Source organism: Leptonychotes weddellii, chromosome 16 (genome assembly GCF_054177405.1).
Source record: "Leptonychotes weddellii isolate Sample4059 chromosome 16, ASM5417740v2, whole genome shotgun sequence".
NCBI classification, from domain to species: Eukaryota; Metazoa; Chordata; class Mammalia; order Carnivora; family Phocidae; genus Leptonychotes; species Leptonychotes weddellii.
Window position 1 is genome coordinate 24,466,575 of NC_138384.1, and position 11,532 is coordinate 24,478,106.

An 11,532-nucleotide genomic window follows, 5' to 3' on the forward strand; every position below is an offset into this window, starting at 1 on the left:
GAAGTTTGCGGGGGCGGGGGGGGGAGGGTAGCCACGGCCCACCCTCCACTCTCTATGCCCCCCCTCCCCCGTGACATGAGAAGTTCATATCAGAGGTGCGCAAACTTGCCAGTGGGTCAGAACCACCCCAGGGAGCTCATGAAAATGCAGACTCACACACCCCGCACGCTGAGGATCAGAGGCAGCAGGTCTGGGACGGGGCTCGGAGTCTGGCTTTAACAAGCGTCCCATTGATTGACGTTCCGAGGGCTTGGAACCACTGGGTTCCAAGCCTGGGATAACAGTAACCGTGTTTTCCAGAGAAAGTCAGAGACGAGGGGGGCCCAGGCCCAGATCATTCAGCTGCTGAATGGCACGGCCTGGACTGGGGGTGCCTCTTGTCCACCCACTGGCAAGGACACATTGCCCCTCGATGGTTCACCTGGTGCTCAGCAGGGTGCCAGGAACCTGAAAGGGGCTTCCCAAAGGACAGAAGGGAGGAGGAGGGCTGGGGTGAAAAACCCCTGGAGTGGGTTTTCGGGTGTGAGCCTGATCTTGCCTTCCTTGGGGGTGGGACAGAAGGAAGAGGACCCAGCCCGACTGTCCTGCCCCAGCCTGGATCCTTAGCTGCTCTCCAGGAGGGGGCAACAGGGAGCTGCGGGCTACCCCCTTGAGCCTGGGGCAGAGGGCTTAGGAAAGAAGGATGTGACCCAAGACAGAGACAAGGAGACAGGTGGGTGAGCATAAAGCCTTGAGAATATAAGCACGCATGCGAGTGTGGGTGTGTGCACATGCGCGTGTACGGGTCTGCAGGGGAGCACGGAGAAAGCAGAAGAAGGCTGGGAGTGGGGGCTGGTTAGCTCTGCGGAGGAGGAACAGAGGGCTGCTCAGACCTCAAAGGGCAGCCAGGAAAGGCAGTTAGAACAGAAGAGAGTGCAGCACTCGCAGGTGCTTCCTCCCTGGGGGTGGGGTGGGGGGCCGAGAAGACCCTCCGCTGGAGCTTTCCGAATTATTTGAGAAAAGTAAATCTTACTTAGAAACACCAGCTATCCAACAAACCAAAGGAGGGACCCTATCACACCTGGGAGGGCCCCAGGGCCACGCCCCCTCCTAGGCCAGCCCCATCCCCACCCCAGACCCTCGCTTCCCTCTGCTCCCATTCTCCAACGGGGTGGCTGAGCTCAGGCTAGATGACCACCTCGGCTCGAGGTTCCCCCTGGCAGGGCGTTCCGGGCTGGCTAGGGGAAGCAGTGACTTCAGTTTGCAGGAATTCTTCTACAATAAAGGAGAATAAAAATTAAGCTAACCGCCTGCCCCCAGAGGCTGGAGGATGCCAAGGTCATGCCCACTCACTGCCTGGGGTGAGGCTCACATTCTTGCACCAGACCTGCTGGAGGGCCGTCCCTGCCCGCGTGGCCCCACCTCCCCATAGCTTCTGGTCTGGCCGAGTCCGTGGGCAACGACTCCCTCTGTGTACCCAGACGGGCCCTGGCCCGGTGGGGAGACGGAAGAAGGGGAGACGCAGAGAGTTCTCTGCTAGGATGGGAGGAAAAGGTCTGTCCGTGTGAAAGGACCCTGAGTCCTCCCCAAGAGCCTTATCCAGAGCCACCCACCCTGAAGCCTGCTGTATCTGGCCCCAGACCATTCACTTAAGAGACTTCAGAGAGGCCAAAGTACAGTCACGCAAGCAGACGTGAGCCCGGGCTTGGGCGTTCCTGCGTCCAAGCCTTTCCACACACGGGTCCTCCTCCCTGGGATGCCAGTCTTAAGATGTGTCCGATGCCCTGGGCCTATCCCTTCTCTGGGACTGTCTCCTCATCTTTACCAAGTGGCAACTTGCCAGAGCACTTTCTAAGAAGCACTAGTTCCCAAGTTAGAGAAATACTGCAGGCCCTGCTCAGTCTTGTGTATTAGCATGTCAAAGGCTCTGATCAGTCCTGCAGAAAGAAAATCCACAGAGCTTGGTTGGGCTTAGTTTCCCAGACCACTGTGATGGTATATGTCCTTTTTAGCATGGGCACCTGTTATCAACATGAGAAACAAGCTCTCAAAAATCTTGAGGCCACACAGTAAGAAACCTGTCAGCACCCTCCCTCCCAGCCTCCAGCCCCTCCCTGCCCCTCAGAGGCCATTAGCTACCATGAGATGGGCTTCGGGAGCCATTTAGACTGTGATGTTCTCCCGGTCAACTCATCACCATCCTTGACACTTCCAGGCAAGAGGTCCCCGGGGGGAGCCTGAGGTATATGCGGCCCCATCCGACCTCCCTTCGGCCGGCGGGAGCAGCTCTTGGGGAAAGGGGCAGTGCCAACCCTGTCCCTAGCCTGGCCCTTCCATTAAAGTCAGCCAGAGCCAGCTGGGCCCTCAGCCTCTCCTCAAGCAGCTGGGACACTTAGAAGGCTGGAATTGAGAGGGAGGGAGGGAGGGAGGGAGGGAGGGAGGGAGGGAGGGAGGGATGGGCAGAGAAAGAGAAAGAAAGAGGCAATATGAGCATGCCAGAGCTTTTAGAAGCCGAGAATCAAAGCCTCTTAGAATTCAAGAATGGATTATAGGGACTTGGAACTTAAAAAGGGATCAGGAAGGGTCCCCGATCTGGCCCAGGCTGGGGTCGGGCTCAGGCGCCAGGGTTTTTCGGGAGCAGTTCAGGGAACCTGGTGCCAGCTCTATGCTCCTGGCACAGTGTGGGGCCTGCCCCCCCCCGCCCCAGTCTCCCCGCTGCCATCTTCCCAAGGAGCTGCTGAGGCTGGGTTCCGGGACCCTAGGACACACACCAGTCAGCACCTGCCCAGAGAATGCGGATGCCCAGAGCAGGGATGGCAGGAGTTAGATGTGCTCGGTCCAGAACTAATTCTGCAGCCAAGTGGCCCTGGGAACTTTGGGCCAGCCTGTCCCCTCTCTGAGCCTCAGTTTCCTTCTGTGGTAAGTGGATGACTATGATCCCTGTCCCCATCTGTCTTCTCTCTGGGCCAGGGCCTCTGGATGCTTCCAGGGAAGGGCAGGGCTTACACCCCAGGTGGCAGCGAGGAACAAAGAAGGTGCTGGGCCATCTCCTCCTCCTGGCCAGACTGTCTTCCCTCTCAAACCACAGGCAGACCTCAGCTGGCTGGATTAAGTGTCCCTTCCCCATCTGTGTTCCCACACTGCCCAAGGCCAGGCCTACAAGGTCAGCCCAGTTAGCACCCTGCTCTGGGGGCTGCAGATCAGCTGCTCTGGACCTGGCCGAGTGCCTGTCTTTGGAGTATAAGACCCTCGTATTCCCAAAGCCAGCCACAAACCCTCCCTTTCTTTCCTCCTCCCCAGATCCCTGGCCGAGAGGTGCACGGGACACACGGCCAGGTATCCTCCCCCCAAGAAAGCTGGGGGCCTGGGCAAGGCTGAGGCACCAGGCCCCTCCAGGGACGGGCAGTGGAGGCACAGACCAGGATTCCATCAGCTCACTGAGCACACAGCACCGTGTCCTCCGGCGCTATTTGCACCAGCCCCCTCCCACCGAGGGCAGCGTGCTCACCCCCTCCAGCAACGCAGCTAGCATCGATTAAGCTCTGGGAAATGCAAGACTCAATTCTAAGCTCTTTACACAAAGGAACACATTCATCCTCCCCGAAACCTGAAGAGACAAGTGCCGTTATGCTCATTTAACAAATGAGGAAACTGAGTCCCCGGAAGGTAGAGCTACCCGATGGGGGCTGCCCAGCCAGCCAGGGGTGCACGTGAGATGCTCCACCAGGGCCTGGCTCCAGAACCGATGCTCTCGGTTTTGCGGCCCGTTTCCCCTTGACCTTACCTGACTGCTAGAAAGCCTTCTCTTTCAAACTCACAGGAAAGATGCTTCCAGATGGGTCTCCTTGGGGTTCTGAACATCCTTCCCCTGAGGGCCCAGGTGACCCCCATGCCATGGCTCCTGAAAGCCAGGATTGCAGCCTCCCAACACCCCTCAGAGGCTTATCTTTATTCATTGACGGTGCAGCCCAGAGCTCGAGTGTGACCGAGGAGCCCTGAGCCCCAACCACTTCCTTCTGGGGCCGCTGTTTGAATCCCCCTTAGCGTGGCATCTGTGCCTCTCGCCGGGTCCCTGGTGCCACCCAGCTCCCCCCCAAACCCCATCCATCAGCTCCCCTAGCAGTGCTGGAGAGAAAGGGGAGATGGGGGAGAGGGATGGACCGAGAGAAGAAAGAGAGGGGGAAGGGGAGGCAAAGGAGTGGGGGGAGAAGAAGGAAAAGGGAGGGGGTGGGGGGAGAAGGAAGCAGGGCGAGGAATGAGAGGGATGGCGGGAAGAAGGGAGGATTAGGGAAGTCATACCCGGGTTCCTCCTTTGTGGCATCGAGTGGACTCTAAGTACACAAAGCGCGTGAACGAGTGAGCGAAGGGCTGGCCCGTTTGCCGGCTGCAGGCTGCTGGGGCGGTGGATGGGTTTCTGGGGAGGAGGACTTTGAAGCGGAGCCAGCCCAGCCCCTGCCCCCTCGCTGGAGCTTCAAACAAAGCGGGCAGCCGGGAAGACGGGCTGCGAGCCCCAGCCACCAGCCTGGGAGAAGGGGCGCAGGTGAGAGCAGCCCTTGGCAACCGTTGCCCTGGCAACCGTTGGCAGCTGCAGAAAGGGAGCTGCGTCACTGGCGGGCTCCGACCCAGCACAGCACAAGCGCCCTAACTTGTCCGGTACCTAAGTCTCCTGACTCAGATGCTGGCCGGGCCCAGCAAGGAGCCGGCAGGAGGAAGGGCAGGGTGGAGGACGGTGGGTTACGGAGAGCAGCGGGGGACACCTGCCTAAGTTTGTCAACATTGACTTTAAACCAAATCCTTTTAGGACCCGGCAGGGGCTACCCTTGTGACCAAAGATGCCTATCAGCAGCTGCTTTTGCCCCTGGAGGCTGCCAGCCTGTGGCTTTGACCTTGTCCCAGGCTGGACACCCCTCCAGCCCTCATTACTGGCCCTCACAAATACAGAACGTGCATCATACTTCCCTAGAAGCATTTTAGGGGGACACGTGCTCCAAGAAGCCTTCCTAGATTGCCACAGCCCACCAGGAATCTTCATTCTGAGTTATCCCTGGGGCTGGGGAGTTCCCCCTGGCTTCCTTCCAGACAGTTCCCTGAGGGCCAAGAGTGGGTCAGATCCTCCTTTCCGTGCTGCAGAGGAAGTATCCAGGCAGAAAGGGAAGAGAACACAGGCAAAGCTTCTGAAACCCCCTCTGTGTGCTAGGTACTACACTAGGCATTTTGGAAATCTATTTCTACCACTCTCCAAGGTTAGCCCTATTGAAGCTATCTTACAGATAAGGAAACAGAGGCTCGGGGAAGTGATGTGACTTGCTCAAGGCCACCTAGCTGGAACTTCAAGATCTCTCCTGAGACACGAAGACATCGAGACCAAACGTCCATCTGACGCTTGACAAATCCTGCCCCCCATCCAGTGCACATCCAAACTTTATTTGATCACCTCCAGGGACAGGGAGCTCACCTCCTCCCAAGAGGGCACAGCCCTCTGACCTCTAAGAAGTCCTTCATAGCCATTGAGTCAAAGGGGAGGGGACATCGAAGACATGGGGTGGCCTCCACGTGCCAGACAGGGCAGGGAAGAGAACCAGGGGCAGACGCCTCCGCCAGGGCCTATGGCTCCAGACCAGCAGCAGATCAGGAGACAGGGTGGCGCTGCTCAGGGGGCTAAGGGGCTAGGGTCTCAGCCAAGCAGCTATAAACACTTTCCCAGAACAAGTGGGGAACCCCCTTGGCAATCACACTCAAAGGGGACCAAGGGGCTTTGCCATGGTTTCTGGCAGAAGCCATGGGAAAGGCAGCAGGCCCATGCAGCCTCACACCTCCTCCCCCCCCCCCCCCACCCGGGCCATGGACCGGAGCCAGCAGGCGGCTTCAGTCAGGAGGCAGCTATTGTCTTGCTGCTGGCCCAGAGCTGTGTCCCATTCAGGCACTATTTTTGGCCCCCGGAGGAAGAGGAAAAGAAAGCAAAGAAAGGAGTTGCTGTTCTCGGTGGAACCTTCCCCCAGAAAGGATTCCAGGGCCTGCTGGGCCAGAGAAGGCAGTCACTGTTGGATCAGAAACTTCTATGCTTAAAAAGAGCTGGCAGGGGGCTGCAGTTCAGGGGAACCAGGGCAGGGCACCGTGGGGCACCCCTGGCCTCTTATACACACTTGGTGCTCACTAATTGCAGGGACACACCGAGAAACAGAGGCACAACATCGCAGGTCCCACCCAACGTCGCCGAGCACTTGCAATGACAAAAATACTTACAATAGCTCACAGGTCATTGTTGTCCAGAGCCAAGTCTCTGCCAAAGACATTGACAATGCTCACGGCACTGCCGGCCAGAACGGAGTGTGGAACAAAAATGATGAGGCTCATTTTACAAATCACATAGCTGAGGCTCAGGGAGCAGCGTAACTGCCCAAATAACAAGCTAGTGACCCCACACACCCCCACCCCCACCCCGCCCCTGTCCTCCCCCGACTCACCCTGCTTTTACCAACTCCAGCACATTAGCCTTCTTTCTATCAGACACACCTCAGGGCCTTTGCATGTGCTTTCCCTTCAGCATAGCACATCCAGGAAAGAATGTTCCCTGATTGGTTTCTTCTCAGTCCTTATTCTGAATATCTCCTCCCCCAAGAATCCATCTATGATTACCCAGCCAACATTATCCTCCCCATCATCACTCTCTTCCATGCCACCTTATCTTCTTAACTTTACAGCACTTAACGCTGTCTGAGATGACCCTCCAATATGCTTACTTATTTTCCATTTCTCAGCATTTTTTTTTAAAGATTTTTTTATTTATTTATTTGAGACAGAGAGAATGAGAGAGAGAGAGAGCACATGGGGGGGGGGGGTCAGAGGCAGAAGCAGGCTCCCTGCAGAGCAGGGAGCCCGATGCGGGACTCGATCCAGGGACTCCAGGATCATGACCTGAGCAGAAGGCAGTCGCTTAACCAACTGAGCCACCCAGGCACCCCTCCATTTCTCAGCATTTAATGTCTGGCTCACCACTTGTATTTCCTTTACTAGCTCTGTGTCTGGTCCATAGTAGATGCTGCATGACTGCTAGTTAAATACATGAATGAATGAGACAGAGCTGGGATTCTAACCCAGGTCAGACCGGCTCCAAGCTTCTTCCCAGTAGGAGCCAATTCCTGATGCTGTACTTTTGATCCAAAAGCGCTACTTGGGGCAGGGGGTTCCAGCACCGAGCCATCCTGACTCCCCAACCTCTGAGTAGTGGCTCAGGGGCATAAACATCTCTGCCAAGTGCTTGGCAAGAGAGGGACTCCCAAGACTGTGCACAGCTTGAGAGTAGGGATAGGACCCTAAATGCCAGCCTAGCATTTCCTCCAATACACAGCTGCCTGGTAAAGGCTCTGAAAAGTCCTGCAATGCAGGACCTGGGAGCCCAAGCCTTTCCTAAATCACTGGGATGGCAGACAGACTTTCAAAGTTGCTAGATTAGATGATGTCTGAGATCCCATCTGAATTCGTGATCACGGAACCTGGGCTTTTCTCTTGACACGAAGGCCAAGTTACTACCCCCAGGCCACTCGACAACCTTCTCCTATGGCCCAGGGCTAAGAGGGGACCCAGGGAGGAATTTGCCATGAAGGTGGGACCCATTCCCACCGCTGCAAATGCTAAACTTCTATCTGGACTCCTGTGGGCCCCCCCCCAAGGTGCAGTGGGGAGGGGAAACCATACATGTCTGTGGCCAGGGAGGATCCTGGGGTCTAGGAACCTGGGGGTAGGCATATCCCAAGGGCCAGAATGCAGAGACTCACAAGGCAGCTGGAGCAGGGAAAGGAACCATGTGGGGACACAGACCATATGGAGCACCCCTAACCTCCCGTAATGCGTGTGGCCGCCCACTCTATGAGAGTGGCACTATTATGCCCATTTTACAGCTGAGAAAACAGGCTCAACGGGGAGAGAAGCTCCTTGCTCAGGGCTACACAGCTGGTAACTGGACCCCAATCCAGTTCTGTACACTCCTTTGCCTGCGCTGTACCCCCTGCTCTGCATGACACCCCCTGCCCTGGACTCTCCAGGACACGGAGAGGAAGCATCTGCCACTCTAGGGAGGTGGATAGGCAGGTCCACGAGGCTGCACTGCACCCGAGGCCTCGCAGCCCAGGAACAGGGCCTGGGCCCCTTCATCCCTACACCCACGGGGTCTGTGAACACTTCTACCCACCCTGGACGGCAGTTACTGAGGCTCCCAGCTCTGCGGGAGAGCGAACCCTCGGGGGAGGACAGGGGCGGGGTGGGGGTGGGGGTGTGTGGGGTCACTAGCTTGTTATTTGGGCAGTTATTTGCTGCAGCATCTCTGTGGGGAAGCACCGGCCATCCTCCCAATGACAGCTAGAGACGGGCACCGCTCCCCCGCCTGGCTCCCCCTATGCCAGGCCAGGCACCAGGACCTCGGTATCCTTGGCTCCCAGCCGGGGAGCTGGCGAGCAGACCCCGCCCGTCTGGTCTGGGCTGTGTGCAGAGGTGGCAGAGCCCAAGAGGGCGTGGCAGGTGCGGCCACAGATGTAGGATAAATACAGATTTGAGGAAACCGTGTGAGGATTCCTTCCGGCCCTGCCCACTGCGCACGGCTCTTGCCAGGCTCCGTCACATGCAGGTGTGTGGGAGGGGGAAGCGCCACAGGGCCAGGAACACCCCTACCCAGGCACGGGTCCATTGGCTAGGGGCAGCAAGGGGCATCATCAACTCCCTGATGACTTGGGGGTGGGTGTGCCCCCTTCCTGACCCCTCCATCACACCCTCCAGTCCACTCCCGCCCCATCCCCAATCCCTGATCCCCAGTCTGATCCCCGTGTGCCTTCCACCCCGCCCACTGGATGATTGGGAGGCCAGTGGGAGCCTCCCAAAGATGCCACTGGATGGCGCTAATGGTGGAAGTCGGGGCACGGTGACACGCAAGGCTGTGGAGCTCCCACCTGCCCCCTCAAACATCGCCTGATGCCATTCAGATGACCAGCGGGCTGGCTGCTCAGGGACTTAATGCCTGGGGACAATGTGGGACTTGGGCACCTCTCCCACTCAGGGCCAGAAAAGCTCGGGGCTGGAAGGAGCCGTGAAGAACCCCACCTGCTGCTCAAGTTCCCTCTACGATTCCCTGCCAAACTTAAACACTTGCAGGGATGGGAAGCTCACTCCCTCAAATGGGAGCAGCTGTCTGTGGTGCCATGGCTTGGGTTCAGGCCTGGGTTCAGGCCCCCACTGACTGTCCAGGGAACCTGAGATCTGCTTCCTCATCTGTGAAATGTAGATACGGATTCAAATCTCCAAGGGCCAGCAGCACCCGAGACTGAATGACGGTCTTTGTAGGCAGTGAAACTATAGGTACTAGAGATGGGGGGGGGGTTGTTTATGAGTCTCTCCAAGGGTTTGGCACATGGCCAGATGGTGACATAGCCTGAGGAGCAGTGGGCAGAGGGCGCCAGGCCAAACATGACTCAGTTGCTCCAGCTAGCCCCTGGGGCTCACCCCTCACATTTGTCACCATGAAGACAGGTGGATCTAGACAGTTGTCCCCCCTGCCACAGGGTTAGAGACCCAGGGTGCTAACCACAGAGTGCACCCTGAGAGCCATACTTGTCCGGGGACCCAGAGGGGGTCAGCCACCCAGCACAGGCGAGGGGCCAAGAAGCCAAGGAAACTCAGCCCAGCAGAGAAGCAACCAGAGAGTGCTGCCCAAGGAAACAAGCCCAACTTGAACTCAGGCCTCCCCTGCAGGCCCAGGACAATGGCCAAGCGGGTCAGGACTTGGGTCACAGAGAGGAGAAGGAGGGAGCCCCATTCTTGAAGAACTCCATCCCAGCAGATCAAGACCCCATTGGATGGGAGTGTCCAAGGGCCCCCATGGGCTCTGGGGGGCCTGGTGCCTTTCCCAGTGATGGCATGGGAGCACAAAGCGAATGCTCCTGGATAAACTCATGCTCCTTCCTGAGGCCTTGGTGGTGGCCCAGATCAGTGGCAATGACAATATCACTTATGGTGTGCTCACTTAACCTTCTCAAGGGACCATTACCAGCGTCACTTTAAAGATGAAGGAAACAAGGCACAGAGAGGCTCATACACCTGTCCAAGTTCACACAGTTGATGGAGCCGGGACAGAACCAGACGGCCCCAGAGCCACCACCTTGGGCTGCCTCTCCCGGGGGCACAGCCAAACTGGGTGATGAAGGAGCAAAGGTCTGGGACAGCTCAGCGTGGAGCTCTTCTGCCCTAGGCGGGCAGCTGTCTCCCCTAATCCCCCACAGGGTCTCATAGACATATTAGAGACTTAGGTGTCCTCATCCCCATTTTACAGCCTAAGTAATGAGGCTTTGAGAGATTGAGCTGCTTGTTCAAGGTCACTGTTCCAGGATTTGAACCTAGTTCTAACTCAGCCACCACGTGACCCTGAAGACAAAATCTTCAGCCCGGGTTTAGGGAAGACCTCTCAAAGCTGCACCATGAGCTACGTACACACTTCCCACGCAGGGGTTGCTCCAGATACCAGCAACCACCCTGCCCGGGGGTGGGACGCTCATCTCTGTGTATTGTGGGGACACTGAGGTCCAGGCGGGTGACAAACTTGGGCCCCTGCGGCCCTCTGCTTTCCTGCGTGGGCCTTGAAAGACAAAGCCAGGGCTTCTGGGAGGTGGAAGGCAGAGACCTGAGGACGGGGCAGAGAGGCCTGAGAGGTGGCTCGAGTCTCTAATCGTTGTTTATCTGGAGTTCACTGAAGTGGCCCTGAGCCCGGGGGGTGGGGAGCCGGGCTAGAGCCATTAGCTGCAGGGAGCCCGCAGCGAGCCCCCCCCACCCTGGCCGCCTCCCTGTAATGTAGAGCCCTGTCCACTGATGCCTAGAAGCTCTACCAGCTTCTCTGGGGCTCAGCCTTTATCTGTGCCTGCCTGGAACTGCCACACGTACCACAAACTATCTGAGCCTGAGCCTGCAGCAGCTCAGGAGCCTGATGCCCACCCCACTGACCTTCCCACCAAAGCGCCACTCAGGCCGGAGGGGGAGGGCGAGGTCCTGCCAGAGCCCAAGTGGCCCCAGCTCTCCCCAGGGGGGAGGAAGGATGAAGCCCCCCCCACCCCCTGGGTTGTCTCTGGGCCTCAGCGCCTCCGTCTGCCCGATGTGGAGATCTTAGGATAAAGACTAACTTACACGGCCCAGCCCTGCTCTGCCTGCTTTCCTGCAATCACTCCTTCATGTTTACAACAGCCACCCAACAGCGACACTACTGTTACCCACTTTTTCCAGATGAGGACACGGAGGCAGACGCCCACGTTCACACCACCAGAGATGAACAAAGCCAGGGTTCTCCGCAGGCAGACGGGGCCTTGCTGTCTCCGTGGGTCCTGACACCCTAGCAGAGCGCGGGCTCGGCAGGGGCAGGGCTGGGGCTCGAGACAAGGGCGCACGCTCTCGGGCACCCAGCACGGAGCCTGGCCTGGCCCAGGGGCCCCCTCCCGACTGAGGGGGCCGGGAGAGCACGGTGGGCAAGATCGCAGACTCTGGAGCCCCAAAGACAAGCAGTTCCTCATGGGTAAGCCTCCC

At 58.0% G+C, this 11,532-nt stretch overlaps 1 protein-coding gene across 5 annotated transcripts in view; it reads right to left on the reverse strand.

Annotated features, from left to right (window-relative positions):
- ADGRG1 (adhesion G protein-coupled receptor G1) overlaps positions 1-11,532 on the reverse strand; it is a 37,916-nt gene that overhangs the window by 16,081 nt on the left and 10,303 nt on the right. Inside the window, exon 1 of one of the 5 annotated variants that reach the window (XM_081806531.1) lies at positions 6,444-6,500. The exons of 2 other annotated variants lie outside the window; for them this stretch is intronic. The gene's annotated coding sequence lies outside the window, so the exon portion shown is untranslated. Of the gene's footprint in view, positions 1-4,278; positions 4,446-6,222; positions 6,242-6,443; positions 6,501-11,532 lie in introns of those variants that run through there. 2 more of the 5 variants (XM_081806532.1, XM_081806530.1) reach the window with 2 other exon arrangements.